Source organism: Oryza sativa, chromosome 6, assembly GCF_034140825.1.
Source record: "Oryza sativa Japonica Group chromosome 6, ASM3414082v1".
In the NCBI taxonomy this organism is placed as follows: Eukaryota; Viridiplantae; Streptophyta; class Magnoliopsida; order Poales; family Poaceae; genus Oryza; species Oryza sativa.
In genome coordinates, this window is record NC_089040.1 from 17,118,940 (window position 1) to 17,137,288 (window position 18,349).

The window sequence follows — 18,349 nt, forward strand, 5'->3', positions numbered from 1 at the left end:
ACGGACTACGGAGAGAGACGAGGAGTACTAGAAGAGAACGGAAATGCTTAGAGCAGTTACAGTAGTAAACTATTAGCCAGCTACGACTATATTTTAATGAGATAAAAAAGGAGAGAGCTACCGATCGGGCGCCCGATCGGGGCCGGGGAAATCGGGCGCTGATATCATGCTGATGTCAGCGTCAGATTTACGTGTAAAACTGTTTTAAACTGATTTCTCTTAAATTACTTATCTAAATTATGATCCGATTACACCATTAAATTCGTTGCAATTAAATCTTCAAAACAAGACCACACATGGATATATTCCGACGAAAAAAATTAGCTTATTATTAAATTATTTTTAAATATTACACGATGTTCCACCAGGTATATCGGAATTGTTTCACTAAGTAGTGCGAAAATGTTTCACTCGTTTAAATCGGGTGTTGTTTCACCTTATATAAAAGCAATGTTTCAGCAAATAGCGAAATAATGTTTCAGTTCACTACAACATTAGATCTATACATAGTGAAACATTGTATGTACACTAGGTGAAACATTTTTCGGTAGAACAAAAAATAAACCAAATTCCTTTAATAGGGAGTTTCCAAAATATATGGGGTTTTTTTTCCAATGGAATGTTTCGTTCACTATAACATTAAATCTATACATAGTGAAACATTATGAGTGTACTAGGTGAAATATTTTTGGTGGAACAAAAAATAAACCAAATTCCCTTAATAGAGAATTTTCAAAATATGTGGGTTTTTTGTTGCAAAAGAGTATTTTAATTCACTGCAACATTGGATCTATAAATAGTGAAATATTGTAAGTAGACTAGGTGAAATATTTTTTTTGGAAAAAAGGGAGAAAGAAGTGGGTGGGTCCAACAGTACAAGCGTGGGGAGGGACGCGCGGGGGGAGCGTCCGATCCGGCTCCCCCCCCCCCCCCGCGTCGGGCGCTTGGTACCGAGCATTCTCGGATAAAAAAAAGAGAGAAGAGCAATGGGCTATAGATCTGTAGCCAGCTGCAGCACGGACTCCCAGACACAATGTGTGTATGACAGGTGGGATCATATTGTATGAATTGGCTATTAGATTGGCTATAGATGAATTGAAACTAGTAGTGTGCTATATATATCTTTGTAGACAGACGGGTTAAGGCTCTGGAGCTTAAGTCTTCCGTCTAAGAAGATGTATTTTCACAAGCGGATGGCCATCATATCCCTCACCCACAACCATGCAGGTGGCTATTTAGGAACGAAAATTCGGCTGGCCGCATAGTGAAATAGGCCTTTTGACAGCGGAAATCGTTTTTCTAATAGCGTGCCTGCAATGATTCATTTTCTTCTTATTCGAAGCAAACCATGTGTATTTTACCTAGCTAAAAATATAATCACCTAATTCTTTGCGATTGATCAGCATTCAGCAACGAACCCACTATACTCATCTTATATAATTATAATGGGAAAATTGTAATGGCCAAATGGCTGGATAGAATGACATAACGTCGCTGGCTCGCAGCATCCAAATACAATATTGCAAATGTATTGACGATTGGTGTCAGTCAACGAGCGGTGACGGTGGCAGTGGCAGGGCAGCCGGCCGGCGTGACACGTTCGTAACGCGAGAGGCGGCGACCGGCCGGCCGCGGTCGCCGTGGAGGACTCCATTTGACCGACCGACCTCCCTCTCGCCGGCTAGCTTAATTAGCTATCGATATCAAAGACATGCCCCGTCAAAAGAAAGAAAGATACTGCTGCTACTAGTGAAGCTTGTAGTAGTATTTCCCCTTTTTTTTTTTTGACAAATTGATCCTTATAGAAAACTTATTTCAAAACTAGTCCCTACCAAAAACTATATCAGAAATAGGCCGTCGGCTCAGCGCTAATGTCTTTGGCGCTGAGATTGTTCCTATCAGCAACGGAACTGGCGCTGATATCATGCCAGCGTGGCGGGCGAGCCGCGACGTGGCGCGGTCTCAGCGCCAATATATCTGGCGCTGACCAAATGTACACACTAATTAAACTGACGCGCTATAGTTTATTAGCAATGTACTTGTGGTGTAGTGGTAATTTCTTTGATGGTGTACCCTTCAGCCAAAGTTCGAATCCCCATTAGGTCATATATTTTCATTCTTTTAATCTGCATGCGTACATATAAATGATGATCTCTGTTTTTGAAAAAAAAATAGAAGAATGGATTTAAAAAAACTTGAGTTTTTAAAAAGAAAATTTAAACAACATTTTGAGAACTAAGGTAAGTTTTATTTTAAAATGTCACGTGTTTTTTTAAATTAAAACAACACTTGAACTTTTAAAAGAAATATCACTTTTTTAAAAAAAATATTTAAAAGGAATAACACATTTAGTACATATTTAAAAATATAAGAATGGACTTAAAAATACCTGAGCTTTGAAAAAATTAAAACCGCAAGTTGAGAACTAAGTGAAAAAAAGTTTAGTAAAAACATATAGGAGGGGGTTTGAACCCTGGTCACTGCAATACCAACTCACAAGTACCTACCACGTCGCGGCTCGCCCGCCACGCTGGCATGATGTCAGCGCCAGTCCCTTTGGCGCTGACAAGAACAACCTCAGCGTCAACGGTTTTGGCGCTGACCCAACAGCCTAATTCCTAATTCCTAGATATAGTTTTTGGTAGAGACTAGTTTTGAAATAAGTTTTCTATAAGGATCAATTTGTCAAAAAAAAAAAAAAACAGTAGTATTTCTCCCTGTGGGTCAATATGCCGTCTACATACGTCGTCGCCTAGTTGCCATGCATGGCCACATCTATCCTGACGTGGATCGCCTCTGCCCTGCCTGGCACGCTGCCTGGCACGCCACCTAGCTCGTCCCTCGATCTGTCCCTACCAGCTTCATAAATAACTTTCCATAGGTGGTGTTTGGATCCAGGACTAACTTTATTCCCTATCACATCGGATGTTTAGATATTAATTTTGAGTATTAAACATAGACTATTTATAAAACTAATTACATAAATTAGAGCTAATTCACTTGACAAATTTTTTTAAGTCTAATTAATCCATAATTAGCACATGTTTATTATAGCATCACATAAGTTAATCATGGATTAATTAGGCTCAATAGATTTGTCTCGCGAATTAGGCTAATCATGGATTAATTAGGCTCAATAGATTCGTCTCGCGAATTAGTCTAGAGTTATGGAATGGGTTTTATCAATAGTCTACGTTTAATACTTCTAATTAGTGTCCAAACATCCGATGTGACAGGGACCATCCAAACTGACGGATCTCCCAGAGGCGGTACAGGTTGGAGCCTCTGCTAAGAGCATGTACAATAGTAGACTATAAGCCAACTATAAACACATATCGAGAAGATAAATAAGGAGAGAGATGAGCAGCGGGCTACAAATTTATAGTCAGCTGCAACACAGACTACAAGATACAATATGTGTATGACAAGTGGGACCAGGTATAACTAGTGCAGTATATGATTATAGATAACTATTGTATGAATTGGCTATTGAATTGACTATAGATGATTTAGAGCTAGTAGTTGGCTATACTATTAAACTTGCTCTAAGGCTGTGTTCGGCAGTGCAGGATGAGAATCCATCCCTCCTGCACGTAAAATGGAGCAGTCTTTTAACACATGATTAATTAAGTATTAGCTTTTTTTTAAAGAAAATAGATCGATATGATTTTTTAAAGCAACTTTCATATAGAAATTTTTTTTTTTACAAAAAACGCACCGTTTAGTAGTTTGAAAAGTATGCGTGCGGAAATCAAAAGAGGTGGGTTGGGAAGATGAAGTGCTGAACTCAGCCTAATAATAGTCCCCCACTGCATCTTTACTAAAATTTTCTACATACATATATGAGAAGGTGGTCTAGTTTGTTCAGCCCCTTCTATTTTTTTCTGGGTTCGCCTCGGCCACGATTTGTGCAATGGATGCAGTGGTCCTGACCTTTCTAACAGTACATATGTTTTGACAATGCTAGCTCTTGCTCTACACTTTAAAACAACAGCAAGAATGAAAAACTATATTTTGAAATTAACCTTTTCAAGGGGATGTGAACAAGTAATGATTCTTGTAAGACGGGTTATTTTGAAGCTGCAACTTTTGTGTTTTATGGCCAAAGTTCCATAAAACAACATGTATTATAACATGTGACACATAATTAATCCTGAGTATTTGGTTCCAAGATTACATAAAATTACATTCCTTGACAAATTCAAGAAAATGATAAGATTTTATATAGGCCCACATTTACTCAAATTTTGATGGTATAAAGTGTTTATAGGATTCTGAATTATTGATTAAGATGACTTAACTCTTTATTACTTCGAAAAATATTGCTTTAGACCTGTTAAAATTAGCTGAAATTTAGATATGGCTAAAGTGTTATGGAACTTTTAAACCACTAAGCCAAAGGTTGTGCACCACAAAATCATAAGAACCGTTGTTTTCTATAATTTTGACAATAAAAAAAAAGATTTTACAAAAATTACTCAATCGTTTTTATCTCCTTATAGTTATACTACTAGTATATATGTGAATGGAGAGAATCAAATCATTTTACCTTTAGCGAAGAAGAGAAAATGGGTACCAACACAACACGAGTGATAATTTGCTCTATGGCCACATGCCATGTACTATGATCGTGTTCTAACTTTTAAACTGCTTGTGTGGTTTGGATCAATTTAAGGGAATTCAAGAGTTGGAGGTGGAAATTGACTGCCTGAATCCAGGGCAATCAATAACTGTGGCATAATCACCTCCAATGTTCTCCAAACCAAGGAAACAGATTTCATCCACGACAATTTATATAGACAAATTTTGCTAACTTCGTAGTTTTGGCCATAGGACACCGCACGAAGTTACTTTTGGGGAACACACTCTAAAAATGTGGTTATTTGCCAGGAGACACTTCATCCATTAAATTAATGTTTTCATGCTGACTAGGCGAGAGCGAGGGCCACTTTTTTTACATGTCTCGACCAAGTTACCCATCATTTCTCTCTCTTTCTTATCTCTTCCTCTCTCCCCCTTCTTTCTCTCTTCTCCCGATGGACGGCGTGGTGGGAGGCGTCAACATTGACGTTGGCACCCGGAGCGTGCGGACTGCTCCGCGGTGGTGGCGGAGCCTGGAGCACGTGCAGGCTGCCCAGTGGCGGCGGCATACGCAGCCTGCTCGGCAGCGGCGGTGGCTTGGCGCGCGGATCTTCGCCACCATGGCTAGTTCGACCAGCTGCAGTGTGTGGGTGGCCTGGCGCCGGACGAGCACTTACTACTCTAACGCATACTTTCTTCCCTCGACTCGGCGACCTCTGACCGCAGCCGTCGCAGCTCGTCACGTCCGCGGTCAACGCGCCAGCAAAGCTCCTCCACAGCCGCCTGCTTCTTCCCCGCCTCCTTCTTCCTCGCGATGATGGTGTCTTTCGTCGACTCGACAGCAGACTTGAACGACGGTTCTTGGCCACAGCCAGCTAGACCTAGAGCAGCTCAGCCTCCTTGCCGAGCAGGCATGGAGGAGAGCCACGCCTTCACCGCCAGCCATAGGGTCACCCTGTTGATTGCAGGCAGCCAGCTATATGCCGACAACCTCACCAAAGAAGAGAGAATGGAGGGAGAGAGAGGAAAAGAGAGAAACGAGGGGTAATTTGGTCAACATATGCAAAAAAGTGGGCCTGCTCTCGCCTAGTCAGCATGAAAACTTTAATTTAATGGATGGAGCGTCTCCTGGCAAGTAACCATGTTTTCAGAGTGTGTTTCCCCAAAAGTGACTTCGTGTGGTGTACTACGGCTAAAACCACGAACCCGTGATGTCCTGTAGCAAAATTTGCCTATATAACTTGTTGTGGATGAAATATGTTTCCTTGGTTTGGAGAACATTGGAGGTGATTATGCCACAATTATTGATTGCCCTGGATTCAGGCAGTTAATTTCCACCTCCAACTCTTGAATTCCCTTAAATTGATCCAAACCACACAAGCAGTGTAATACTAGCACATACACATGTGACGTACTCTTCAAATTCAAGGAGCTCGCAATTCCTGAAGTTTGTAACACTACTACAGAAAACACAAATTTGTGCCGGTTGAGAACACCTCTTAGGTGCAAAAGTTACCAAGTTAAAGGCCGTCGAATTGATATTTACATCGTTGAAAATTCAGTATGGCTATTAGATGAATTTATTGATTTGAAAGATTTGTTTGTTAATTGAACGGTTCCAGCTAGAACATTCTGTTCTCTGATTTGGAACCTTTTCAATTCAATTTAAAACTTCCGTATCCTGATTTGAATTATATGCAGAGGAATGATTTGGAAGCAGGGGATGAGGCACAGTCGCACAGAGGGTGTTAGGATAGCAGGACATGTGGAAAAGGGAGGACGTGGCAGCCTTGCACCTTGCAGGGTGTCAAACATCGCCGTTTTGTCTAGGGTACGTGACAACAAATACTCAACTTACTTTGTGTTAAGTACACCAAAATTAACCACTAGAAATCATTTATAAACTTTTTGCCGCAACGACTTCCATTGAAATCCTATATTAACAAATTAAGAACAGACCACTTGAAAAATTGTGCACCAAAACACGGTACACAGATCGTTGGCATTATCTATGCCTTATGTTCATTAGTATATTTTCATCTTGAAGTTCAAGGGGCCGCGCTGTTAAAAACTCGATAAATATCAGTAGAAAGCAGTGAGGACACAACAGCTAACAGAAAGAAACATATAAACATGCGAGGAAATCTCATGTATTCTCCACACGATTTTATGCCTCGCATGTTTATCGAAGGAGGGGAGTGGAGATAAAAGTGCCCCCCACCCCCCAAACCCAAAAAAATTGTGAAATTGCAATAGTATTTACAGTAACACGTGCTAACGAAAGTTAGTGATCCATGCAACCAAATACATTTTCTCTCAATTGCCCTTCCAAAGTTATGTTTTGTAGTCAACAATTGTTCCCAGGAATTGAAACTTTTAGGCAGATTTAGCTGAATATCTCCAATTTGCTGTCCAAATATGATATAAGATTTTCCATCTCAAATATTCTACTTATTTGCACAAAAAAGATAAACCTTTGTATATATATTTTTTTCATTGAAGTATGTCTTGTTGGTTGGACTTTTTATTTCAACTGTGAATTCAAGTTTCTTTAGGTTTCATAAATAAATTGAACTATCTAAATCTTTTTTTTCATAAAGAAAAATGATCATTCATGACTTCATATAAGCAACTATAGTTCGTATGATTTCTATTTGTATACGTTGTTGGAATAAATGTTGGCCCACAATTAGTGCTATGAGATTAATATCATCTTGGAAATTCAAGTGGAGAGATGTCAAGTTAAATAGGAAACTATTAGAGAGCACCTATTGACCGGTTGAGATGGTGGGACTGCCACATGCGCGAGCGCTCCAATCCGATCGAGACCGTGGGCGGGGCGGGGCTGGCTGGCTGGTTGCTGCTCTCTCTCTCTCTCTCTCTCATTATTTTGCAACGGTTGAGAATCACCACCATTACCTCTGCAACAAATGAGAGAATCAATCCTGATTTAATCATCGGGTTAATTCTATCGACTCTCTCTCATTTTTTTTTGCAACGGTTGAGAATCAACACCATTACCTCTACAACAAATGAGAGAACCAATCGCGATTTGATTATTGGAGTAACTCTGTTGATTGCTCTGGTAACGGGCATGTTGATTGCTCCGGCAACGGGCAGATTCCCCTCTCGCGCACTATATAAACCCATCACCTGGACAGCCAGAGACACATCTCTCGGCTCTGTCTTCTCTAGCGCATTGTCTTCTTCCTTGATGGTTCTTTGTTTCCTCTATTCCTGCGCTACTTTCTGTTTCCCCGGTTCTGATCACCTGAGCGCACGGGTACTCGGGACGAGCAGCCCTCTGGAACAACATCCGCTTGTGTACCTGCACGGGTAGGTGGGTGATCAAGTTTTTGAGGAGCGTCATCCGACATGACTGCTCTACATCAACTACGTCTTATGTTGTTCTGTATCGGCTACGTCCTTTGCATCAACTGTCTGCGACGTCTACTTCCTCTCTAATGTGATGTCTTCAACCGACACTTTAGCAGGAGAGAACGGCGGTGCCCCAAGAGGAGGAGGGAATGGCGGCACATGAGAGAACGTCAATACAAATGCCTCATCATCCAGTGGAGCATTCTCTGGGTATATCTCCATTCTAATCTTTGTAACTATTAGCATGATCATGTTTAGCACTAGCACTAGATCACTTCCTCCCGCGATCATCATGATTATTATCTTGTTTTTTGGGATTAAAATATGCTAATTTATGACCAAATTTCCAACATTCCAAAAATTTGATAGGTCTTTTTTGGTAGTTGGTTTTGTGGCATTACTAAAACCACATGCTTTCGATGGTCCAAATTATAAAAGATGGAAAGCATGTGCACTATTGTGGTTGATGGCTGTTGACGGTAGTTATAGACCAATTTCGACAGTCAATATAACTGGAATAAAGGAGAACTAGCTATGCTTGCAGTGCATATTTTGTTTAGAATAATCTATCTCCACTTGTACTTGGATTTTTATTTGTTTGCAGATATTGCTATACAAATGGAGGAAAATCGACAGAAAACAACCGAACGATCAATCGAAACCCGTTGAGAGGTAGACTTATGGGTAGATGAGCCTCTAAACCCATTAAAATAGGCATATTTTGCTACAGGACATCGTGACTTCGTTGTTTTAGCTATAGGACACCGCACGAAGTGACTTTTGGGGGAAGACACTCCCAAAAGATGGATATTTGCTGGTGGACACCGCAACCATTAAAATAATAATTTCCAGGTGAGGAGGAGTGAGAAATCGTGTGAAATGTAAAAAATGCCCTTGGGCCATTTCCCACTGCCACCGCCGGCCATGGCGCTTCCACTTGGCGAGGATGTGTTCCTGGTTCTGGGAGGCAGGCCGGGAGGCAACGGCCGGGGCCTTGGCGACGTCGGCGACGACCATGGCATTGTAGCTTCGCTTGACCTGGCGCACCTGGGAGAAGGGTGCGGCCACCGCGTCCACCTCTTGCTTGGGCTTCAAGGCTGCGCCAAGGGTGCCGCCGTAGTACGGGACGCTCCCTTGACTGTAGGTTGGTTCATGGCATCTCTTGACCGTTATGTTGTTGTGTTTGGTTTATGAGTAGGAGTGTGTGATTGAGCTCAAGAACCGATCTTTGGCTTGGAGAGAATCATTGAGGGAAGGGGAGTAGAGACCCGATCTATTAATCTTGGAATGACGACGCAGTGGTTCTCCAATATGGTAAATTTTTTTGTCATCTCAATGTTATGTTAATCGTGCTGTGGATTCGAGTATGGTGGTGTCTGCTGATATCGTTCGATGGTTTCTTTGGTGGCAGGTGATGGATGAGCCAAGCTTTTTTCACCAATGGCATTCGGATGGGCTACTGGAGCAGTACACGAAGCGGTAGATCACCGAGGCGTTCGGGCAGGCCAGCGAGGTGGACGCGGTGGCGGGGGAGCACCGGCCGTGGAAGGCGGCGAAGGTCAACACTAGCTGGGACTCGTGCATCACGGAGTAGGGCTCTTTCGCGGACTCCTCCTTCGGCGGAGAGAGCCCCGTACTACGACGCCCCGTACTACGACGGTGCCCCCAGCGCGGCCTTCAAGCCCAAGCAGGAGCTGGACGCGGCAGCCACGCCCTTCTCCTAGGCGCGTCCAGTCAAGCGGAGCTACAATGCCATGATCGCCGCCTACAATGCCCTTGGCCGCTGCCTCCCGGCCTGCCTACCAGAACCAGGAACACATCCTCGCCGAGAGGAAGCACCATGGCCTACGGTGGCAGTGGGAAATGGCCTAAGGGCATTTTTGACATTTCACACGATTTCTCACTCCTCACCCAGAAATTATTATTTTAATGGGTTCTGTGTCCACCAGCAAATATTCAACTTTTGAGAGTGTCTTCCCCCAAAAGTCACTTCGCGCGGTTGCCATTAAAATAATATCAAATGGGCTCAACCACTACACTACTGGGCTGAGTAATCAACGAGGAGTGCACCTGTCAAGTTTTGGGCCAGTTGGGCTAGGCCAGGGTTCGGCCGAACCCTGGGTTCGGTCGAATCCCCATATCGGCCGTTGACATCCAGGATCCCTCCCCAATGACGGTTATGTGGTATTTCCGACCATTCCAACCACCACAACCATCATTGGTAGCCTATATAAGGCCATCATCTCTTCCACTCCCTCACACACTCCAACAAGAAGATCAAGAGATCTCTCTCAATTTTAGTTTAGTGTTCTAGTGCTAATAGAGTAGGAATAGAATAGTTCTCTTAGTACTCGAGTCTTTAGGAGATTTCGGGTGTACGGCTCTAGTAGCTTTTCCTTCTTTTGTAAGACTTTTAGAATTAATGAAATCTTCTTCATATAGCTTCGTTCTTTTATTTATTTTATATTATTTGAGCACTGACTTTACTTTATACTTGTCTTGATATAATTGTGTAGCTAGCTTACCAAAGATATGCATTGGTGTGGGTTTAATGTTCATGCGAGTGATTTCTCTATGTCATTCCTAGGGATGTAAAGTAGTATTTAATAATATAAGCGTGGTGCTTGGATTATTAGATATCATTAATTAGGGTTATATACTGCGGGTCAGAAGAGGTAGGCCGCTGATTGTGACGGCTCAGTACGGGTAGTCCTCCACGTTAGTATATAGTCCTAAGACACTTTCCTGGTATGGGTACTCCTCTGTATTCATTTCCGGTTGGATGGTTATGACGGATTGTCGTAAGTAACTCGACAATCAGGGTGGTCTCTCAAAACACTAGGAGGGCATAGTTAGGGGGTATTGGCTACATGATTGTATACTAGTAAGTGTAAACTAAAGATGGCTGTATACTAGAAGTATAGGAATGACTATTTTCTTATTCTTTCTTCACTTAGCCTAGATTATATTTTAGTGAGAGTATTCTGGTTCTTCCTTCTTCGTGTCAACCTTATCCTATCCTTGAATTAATTAACCCCTGCATAGACTTTGATGTACACAACTAATATATAAATTATTAGCAAAGTATTCTCTTATCATATCTTTCCTTGGGATTAAGTAAATACGATACCTTAGAATACTTCCGGGTGTAATGCTACAATGGTATATCCGTGCGCTTGCGAATTATATATGTAAACATAATATACCAAGAATATTTCGGCACCATTGCTGGGAATTATATTTCTAGTAATGTCACTAAGAAATATCAACAATGACTATGCAATGCTTCTTTGCTTCACGGGGCAAGATGTCCGAACAACCTGTCTCACCTGAGAAGGAGGCTAAGTTTGAGGTGACGGATTGCCTGTTCCGTGTAGCATTAATCAATGTACTAGCTGACAACATAGTGGACATGTATATGCACATGCCTTCAGGGAAGGACATGTGGGATGCACTTGAGGCCAAGTTCGGAGTCTCCGATGCTGGCAGTGAGTTGTATGTAATGGAGCAGTTCTATGACTACAACATGGTCGATGACTGATCTGTAGTGGAACAAGCTCATGAGATTCAGATGCTGGCAAAGGAACTTGAGAACAACAAATGTGTGTTGTCGGATAAGTTGGTGGCAGGTGGCATTATTGCCAAATTGCCACATTCGTGGTCGGACTTTGCCACTTCTCTGAAACACAAGAGGCAAGAGTTCAGTGTTACTGATTTCATTGGCTCTTTGGGTGTTGGAGAGAAGGCGAGGGCAAAAGACAACCGCGGCTAAAAGGTCGAGGGAGGTTCTAGCGCCAATTTGGTGCAGAAGAAGAACCCCCATGCATCTCACAACAACAAGAAAGTCAAACCTGATGTCAAACCCAAGACAACAATCAATTCTAAGAAGAAAGGCAAGGAAAAAGTGAAAGGCGACTACTTTGTGTGCGGTAAGCTTGGGCATTGGGCCAAGGATTGTCCTGATCGCAAGGACAAAAATTCTGCAAACATGGTTGTTAGCAATGGCAGAGGAACAATGGGGTACGGTAATTTTTACCTACAATTCTCTCTATTTTTCACTCACCTAATTGGCGGGTTGATAATGGTGCTAATAGTCATTTGTGTGCTGACATTTTCCTGTTTTCTTCTTATCAGATCGCCGGAGGTTCTTCCTTGTTGATGGGGAACAGATCGCTTGCAGCTATTCATGGTGTTGGTATGGTAGTTCTGAAGTTTACTTCGGGAAAGACCTTGCAGCTGAAGAACGTGCAGCATGTCCCCTCAATAAAGAGAAATCTAGTTAGCGGCTCTCATCATGTAGAGATGGTTTTATACTTGTGTTTAAATCCAATAGATGTGTCGTATCTAAATATGGAACTTTTATTGGTTAAGGTTATGATAGCGGAGGCTTGTTCCGCTTTTCTTTAGATGATAGGTGTAATATAGTTGTGAACCATGTAAGCAATGATGATGAGTCCAATGTGTGGCAATAGCCACTTTGCCATGTGAATTTTGGTTGTATGACACGCTTAGCTAACATGAGTTTAATCTCGAAATTCACTTTAGCCAAGGGTTCTAAGTGTCATACTTGTGTTCAATCGAAACAACCTCGCAAGCCTCACAAGCATCAGAGGCGAGAAATTTAGCACCTTTAGAACTTGTTCATTCCGATATGTGTGAAATGAACGTCGTGTTGACTAAAGGAGGAAAGAAATACTTCATGACACTTATAGATGATTGCACTAGATTTTGTTGTGTACTTATTGAAAACAAATGATGAAGCATTGCATTACTTTATGATCTGTAAGGCTGAGGTAGAAACCAACTTGAAAGGAAAATCAAACAGTTGGGGTCTGATCAGGGTGGAGAGTATTTTTCTACCGAGTTTACTTCATTTTGCGAAGAGTTTGGAATTTTTCATGAGAGGATGCCTCTCTATTCACCCCAGTCAAATGGGGTAGCCGAAAGAAAGAACCGCACTCTAACTGAGTTGGTGAATGCCATGTTAGACACTGCGGGACTTTCCAAGGAATGGTGGGGTGAGGCAATATTGACTGCTTGTCATGTCCTGAATAGAATTTCTACTAAAAAAAGAAGTAACATCATTCGAGGAATGGGAAAAGAAGAAGTTAAATCTCTCATACTTGCGCACATAGGGATGTTTGGCTAAGGTCAATGTGCCTATAGTCAAAAAGCGCAAACTTAGACTAAAAACCGTAGATTGTGTGTTTCTTGGTTATGTTATCCACGGCGTGGGATATAGATTCTTAATAGCAAATTCTAGAGTATCACAGCGTTAGAATCAACACCATTACCTTTGCAACAAATGAGAGAATCAATCCCGATTTGATTATCGGATTAACTCTGTTGATTGCTCTGGTAAAGGACCTGTGGTCATGGCGAGGGCGAGGCATGGCTTGGCTTGCTGCTGCTGCTCTCTCTCTCTCTCTCTCTCTATCTCTCTCTCTATTTTGCAACGGACGGGAATTGAATCTGCAACGGTTGAGAATCAACACCATTACCTTTGCAACAAATAAGAGAATCCATCCCGATTTGATTATCGGATTAACTTTGTTGACCAATCACTTGGACAGGCAGAGACACATCTCTCGGCTCTGTCTTCTCTAGTGCACTGTCTTCTTCCTTTGCGGTTCTCTATTTCCTCTATTCCTGCGCTACCTTTTGTTTCCCCGGTTTTGATCACCTGAGCTCACGGGTGCTCAGGACGAGCATGCCTCCAGAACTCCATCCGCTTGTGTACCTGCACGGGTAGGCTGGTGATTAGGTTTTTGGGAAGTGTCATCCGACGCGACAACTCTGCATCGGATATGTCCTCTGCCACATCTACTCCTCAGCATCAATTGTCTGCGATGTCTAGTGGAGCGTTCTTTGGTTATATCTCTATTCTAACCTTTGTTTTAATCATGTTGCTAGATGTTTTTGTACCTATTAGCATGATCATGTTTAGCACTAGATCACTTCCTCCTGCGATCATCATGATTATTATTTTTTTCTAGATTAAAATATGCCAATTTATGACTAAATTTCCAACATATGTTGTGGTATTCCATTTGTATTCTTATTCAGAACTTTTGCATCCACATTTGTCTTTTATCCTAAAGTTGGGGGGTCAATGTAGTTTGAATCTTTATTTATTCAAACCATGCATACATACATTTCCTTTTATGACCCATATGATTCACCATACATTATTCATGATATATATTATTCATTTTCATCGTTGTAGCCACCAACTAAAGAGTTACATTTCCTCTTAATCATAGACAGGGGGTCATGTAGTAGAGTCAAAATGGTCTTTAAATAATAGATTGGTTAAACCTATTAGCAAAGTACTGTTGGGAAAATCAACCAATTTGGATGAAGGTCTTTGTGAAAAGCATGGTGCTCTCTAGCTAGCTAGCAGCTGAGTCAACTACTTTACTAAGGTAAACTAATAACCACTTAGCATCAGTATCTCACTCATGGCATCCATAAAATCTGCAGCGCTTTCTAACATTAATACAATAGTAATTACAGATAACGACCACATTTGATAAGGAAATTACCTACAAAAGAAGAGAACTTTTGGGTGCACAATTTATCTTAGTGGTGCCCAAAACACCACTGGGTAAATTTTCAAAGAATATCGAAATCACGCATGCTCGCTCCTTCATTCCTTCCTTTCCCCTCCCTTTCGGTCATTGTCCCACTGTTAGTTGAAAGAATTTTTTATAATTATTTATGTAAGAATTGAAAATTTCACATGAAATTCCTGTGTTGTCGGTTGATCAGATTTTACTAGTTGGACATTGTAGAGTGCGGACACCATCAACACTACAACAGAAGATGCATGCACATTGGCATCCATGCTGGCGGCTAAGTTTACGGTTTGTCTACATCAGCAGTAGTATCTTCCCAGAAATATCAAACACTACACTTGTTGCCATTTATATTGCCATGCTCTACAGGGAGCATGTGTAGGAACAAGTGTACAAGAGACTATGTCGATACCCAAGAACTTACCAGAATACAGATGCTTGTGTGGATTGCACGAAACAACTGCAATTACACGTGCTAAAAGTGAATATATTTGTTTTATGTGTAATTATCTTCGTGCGTCTGGATCATATATTTGTTCATATATGTAGAATGGCAAATTAAAACTGACCATGTTTGTACTACCTCCATCCCAGAATACTTGTTTAGCATGTAGTAAGGTTAAGAGAAAAAGATTATAATGCCCCTCAACAAATGATGTATAGTTGGATGTGAGATGATGGTTGGGGGTAGAATGGGGAGAAATTTCAATTGGAAGTTGTTGATGTGATAAGTACTACTTCAAAGTGATAACTATTTTGGGATAACTTTTGAATAGTACTAGAAAGAAAAATATTGTGGGACAAAGGAAGTAATAATATGAAAACCTTGGGAAAGAATAAGATAATTAACATGATCTGTTCAATAGCGGCTGCAGAGTTGTTCAGACAAATCAAATGGTTGAGGTATATATACAAGGAGATAGACGATGCTAGTTGTTTGTGAAGTAATTGATGAGAGTTTGCTAGCTGTTCTCCAGATTAATTATTAGACTAGCACTGGTTAATATTTGTTTGTTCCTCTCCCCTAAAGCTGTCTGTGTCATGATGACTGGGATGTCAATGAATTAACCCAAAGATGGGATACTTTTTTATATATAATTTATTTAGATACTTAAGTACACTGGTGATACCATGTTTGTGGCATTTCAATTCAAGCCCAAAAAAGACCAAGCAGGTACATGCAACTACTCCCTAGTACAACGAATTTGGACTTGAGCCTTTGTTAAAAAAACCAACCTAGACAACAATGGGTTATAACCTACTATAATGAATCTGGACATGCAGACGATACAATTAATCTGGACATGACTAGGTTATGTCCCATCGTTGTTTAGGTTAGCCTTTTTCTTTAAGAACAGAGGGAGTGGATCACTGTCTCTGGTGATTACTAATTCACATGTGGAAAGTTGTGCCTTCTCTCCATTCATTTTTTTTTCAGAATTTCCATTTACAAAACATGCTTTACTCAGTACACTGGAGAGATGTTTAACTCCGATGGTGTTGGAATGTAGGCACAAACCTGTTCTTCAGTCTGTGTCCTGCGATGTCAAATACGCCCTTGATTCCCAAGTATAAGGGATTCTAGATTTTTCTGGAAATATTAAGGATAGAGGAAAAAAACTATAATATCCATTATTAATGTAATGACCACACATGAGTGGTTAGGTAAGATGCGGAGAAATTTGAATGAGAGATGATTGATGGAATATGTAGTACTCCCCAATCTCTTATGTTTGGAGAAAATTTTGAATATCCCAACCACATTTGGGAATGGAGGGAATAACTACTACTGTTGTTGTTGTTATTATTATTATTATTATTATTATTATTATTATTATTATTATTATTATTATTATTATTATTATTATTATTATTATTATTATTATTATTATTATTATTATTATTATTATTATTATTATTGCTGCAAATTACAGATTGTTGTAGTTTGAGTTATGGCTGAATTGAAAGGTGTAGGAAAAGTTCTTTCAGGCAATTACATGGATAAGGATCATTTCGCTCTTGTCACTGATTCTCTTCTGAAAGTTGGTTGTCCCATTGAAAAAAATGTCACAAACTTTGGTAAGAAACATGATCAAAAGCTAAAGGCAAAAATGAGTTGTTCTAGAGATTTCTTTCCTTTCATTTCTTAAAAGGAGTTTCTTTGCTGTGAATGGGTTCACACTTATCCACCAAATGGGTGGGGCTGATTTAACAAGAAGTAAACAGGTAATTCTAACAAATGTCCAAATGCTTCATCAAAATATTTCTTATTCCCCAACAATTAGACCTCTGTTTGGAAAAAAAGTCCTAATGGAATTGAACTGTCTGATCTGAAACTCCAGTGTTAGAAATGGAACCTATGCCCTTTTAATAAAAGGGTTAGTTCTCTTTTCTCTGTTGAAATGAAGTGTAAAATTGTACTACAGTTATTAAGCTGCCAGGTATGCCGCTCGATTTTTTGGCATTCCCTATCAATGAAGGTAGGAAGATGAAAAGTTCCCGCTTGAAAGATACCGAGGGTAGGTTTGGATGAAAGGATTTTCAGTTTGCTGGAATGGAAAGCGAAATTCCTTCCAACTAAGGGCAGAGGGTAGAGCTTATTAATGCTTGTTTTGAGTAGTACTCCAATATCATTCTTTCTGTAATGTCGTTCTACAGTCCACCACATTAGAGCTTGACAAGTGACAACTGTGGCAATAAGCTGTAGGATTCTCGTGCACTGGAAGCAACATCTAGCCAAATTGACATAGTGTTATGTCTACATGACATGCATCTTTGACAAATGTTTATCACTTTGTCTATAGGGGCTTCAAGTGGAAGTTAATTGCCAGATGCCCAGATGGATATTCTACATGGATTCTTAACAAATGGTGTACAGCTTTCGTAGAGATTGTTTGGAAGATCAAGTCATTGTTATTCTCATCCATTTGGTTGTTGGCAAGAGGTGTTTTTTAAATATAAAGGAAGATTTTATTGATCTTAGATGATTATATCAAATTCATAGAACCGTACTAAGAATACTTTCAGGATCTGCATAACTATGATGCACACGGTCAAAACACACACGCGCCCACAAAAGAGTTTTGTAACATATGAAAGAAAGCAATAAAATCTAAGGAGCGCCGATCTTCAGACTAGACCGTCACCTATACCTTTGGGTAAAATACTCCCTGACCACCTTCTCCAAGTGTTGACACGCCACTGCAACCAAATCCAATGAACCAGGCTTTTAAAGGATAGTGTAGGTATAGAGCCAGTGGATAGCTAAAAAAATAACCCGTCAAGAAGAGTACAGAGCCAGCGTAGAGTTTTCTTTCGTCAAACACCATCTCATTAATAGCGACTTCAAGTCTTTCTTAATTCTTCGTAGCCAATTGTTAGCAAGAGGTGTGAGTATGAGAAAATATAATCTAATTAAAATATGGACACAGTAAAGAAAAATAATGAGTACCAGACAGTTTCTTCAGATTTTGCTGCAGAATTTGAACTGCTAAACTGATGTTAAAGAAGTCCAATAGCCAATATGATATAAACCATTTACTCTGCTATTCTCTTGGCAATTGAAATTCAATCCTAACGCGAAAACATGTGTCACCTCATGGGCCACGATAAAATAGGATATCAATATCACTATACCAGCTGATTGATCATAGTTGGTGTGTTGTAGTGTTGTTGGCAACATTCGAAAAAGAGGGAGAAAAGGGCAGCATAGCGCGTTTTGGTTTCAAACAAGATCTTAACAAAGATTATGGGCTCGATGGCGATAGCTCATGGGCTGATTAGCTGATATGGCTATGGCCCTGATCGTTTCT